Genomic DNA, 3169 nt, shown 5'->3' on the forward strand with positions numbered 1-3169 from the left:
TTCCACCCTTTGCCTTTATGGCATGTAAAACATAATACAACTCTTTAGTTTTGAAAATCACTCTCCTGAAATTGAAATTGTTCTGGGAATAACCTCATAACTTCATCCTGAATAAACTCACTCACAAAGTTAAGACAATTCAGACGAGTTTCAAACCCCTGGAACGTTTGATTTATTACATTCCCACTGACACGATCATTGTAAATCAAAACATCTGGTAGGTGTTCAGGTTCGAGTGTGATTATAGTTTTTTCCCTACCAAACCATGTACCAAGCTGTATAATAAATTTCCTGATTAATTCTTTTTTTTATTAATTCTTTTTTTTAAACCCTCCTAATATAAAAACAAGTTCCCAAAATACACAAAGTTAATACAGAGATACATAGATCAAACTAGTTATTCTTCTTTTCACTAAACAAGCAAAAGAGATACTGCATATATTTTGCGCCGTAGATAATATTCCTGCGAATATATCCCACCAATGGTGAGCCAACGTCTACACTATTAGTTTAGCCACATGTAAAAACCTTTCTTTGAGCCATGCAGGTGGACACTGTTAGATCAGACACGTTTAGACTTATGAGATTCAATCATTCGTTTCAGCTCTGTAGACCCATGTCAATGCGCATTTTGAAACGGTCTAGGGAGACTCGCCAGGGTACGTGCAAAGTTTGCCACTGTACCTCTGTTAGTCGAGTGGTGGAACTATAATTAGTTAATTGATAAGTCTGGTTGTTCCAAGTCCACAGATGTACACCATACACACATCCAGAGAAAGGCACCTCAGGTAATTGAGGATGACTTTTTATTATTGCTATCAAACTAGTTCATGAGTCCAATCACACAATACCTTGTCTCTGGTTAAACATGGGTTAACATGACCTAATTTCAGCATACATATCACTCCTTTATCAGCTGTCTCGCGTAATTGCATGTCATATGTGAGATTTGTCTGTGGCTCAAACCACTCACCCTGTATTTTTAAAAACCAGTGTCCTTGTACAGTTATTAAAGGCAAAATGTGATATTTGCATAACTGTGGTTGCCTTATTAACATGGTATCGAACCCAATGTCACTCACACATGTTATCATTACATTTTGTCAATTCAGGTTTCAAAATTACCCAGTAGGAACTGGAAATGTTCTATACTCTCCTCCACTCAATCATGATTCGATGTGGTCACCACCCTTTGGAAGCGCTCCTTCTGCAGCTGTGCATGGAAAAATTGCAAGGTACACAGGAAAACAAGTTCAAAGCTTCAATTATGTTGGAGAGCACTTCTTCTGTGCTCCCCCACATCTTCAGCTGCCAGTTTATTTCTTTTATCAGTATTTTGGCCGTTTCTTCTTGAGTCATGACAACTGATGGCATCCAGACTCCAACTTGGGTAACTGCCAACGAAGCACGTCTCCTCCTTCTCCTTAATTGGCAGTAAAATCAAACTTCGTTCTTTTTTTTTTCTTTCATCTGGTTTACATGTACCGTTCTTATACATGTTATACAGTGGGATTTCCACACAATTCTAATCTGACATCCCTTGGGTACCACTGGGATGGTTTCCCTGTTGTAGCATGCCCGACACTTGACATAGGACAGTCAGCCGTGCCCCACCAGGCAGCCTTTCGTGTTTCAAACATGTGAAGTTACTTTGCACTCTGATCTTGCTTGCATTTTTTCAACCAAACGTGAACACCTGATCCTCCTCGAAGACACGTCCTGGTGTTGCTGATGAGGCGTTGACCATCAGCGACAAGGCACGTGATGCCCAAACAGCCTGCACTCCCTTCTGACGGGCGCCTGTCACCAGCTTCTCATGTTGTCCTTTGGGCGGTCCCCATCCAGTCCGCAAAGATCAATGAAACATCAAGCTGTAGAGGCAAAAAGTACTGCTTACAGATAGAGGAAGAATCATTAGTTTTCTCTTATATAATATTTGTTTACAGATACATTCACCCATTTTTCTTCTCCTGCCTCTGGGATATTGCAGACCCAGACCAATTTTATAACTTGAATTTGACCTGAAATCAATATCACTGGCTCTAGAGTCCTCAGATCTAGTCCAGCAGATCCAGGAGTTGCTCTGACAGGCAGCTCTGCTCTGTCATCAATTTTCCACATACTAATTGGTTCTTTTTTTTCTTCTGGAGTATCATTCAATTTAAAGGAGTGGTGCCTGGTACAATGGGTCTGTTATTCAATTGAAACACAGCCTGCAACAAATTTACTTTCCAGTTTGTCAAATCATGTTTTTCATTTAATTTTCTCAGCATTTATTAGGCCCGAGCAGCAAAGCGCTGCGAAGGCCTATTGTAATTGTGTCGTTTCTTCTTCTTATTATTATTATTATTAGGCCCGAGCAGCAAAGCGCTGCGAAGGCCTATTGTAATTGTGTCGTTTATTATTATTAGGCCGGAGCAGCAAAGCGCTGCGAAGGCCTATTGTAATTGTGCTGTTTCTTATTATTATTTTTTTCCGCCCAAGATCGCATTTTTGGAGGCCTTAACATATCCCAAAACTCACCATATTTCACCCAAAATTGTCCCCCGCGAGAAATGCGAGGTATTTAATGGAACCAAAAGTGGGCGTGGCCAAATTGCTCCACAGCGCCCCCTAACGTGAGATATGAAAACTGGTAAGTCCTAGAGAGCTGAAATTTGGTACATAGGTAGAACCCACTGAATCAAGAAAAAAAGTCTCTTGGAGGTATGCCTTAAACCCAACAGGAAGTCGGCCATTTTGGGTCAAAGGGTCAATTTTGGCCGTTTCTCACTTTTCGTACACGGCGAATTTGAACGAACTCCTCCTAGGGATTTCGCTCAATCGGTTTCAAACCTTTGCCATTTTGCTCAGTAGGCATGGGGGACCTAAAGTTATCAAAACGGTGCAAATTCACGCATGTTGAGGGGGCGGGGCCAGGCCTCAAAGTTGAGCTTCACGCCATAAATTTCCAAACGTTATAACTTTCACGTTGAAAAACAGAATCGTACCAAATTTGGCACGAGTCATCCCTGTCCCATGCCTGACGATACACTGAGGTCAAATTTTGACGTCATCAAAGCCCCGCCCCCTCAGAACAGGAAGTGACTTTTTTTGCTTGGAATGGTCCTTCTTTGACACCCTTAACATAATCAGGATGATCCTCTGTTAGAAGACAGATAAGATGGTC

Source organism: Nematolebias whitei, chromosome 4 (genome assembly GCF_014905685.2).
Source record: "Nematolebias whitei isolate Nwh7 chromosome 4, NemWhi1, whole genome shotgun sequence".
Lineage (NCBI taxonomy): Eukaryota > Metazoa > Chordata > Actinopteri > Cyprinodontiformes > Rivulidae > Nematolebias > Nematolebias whitei.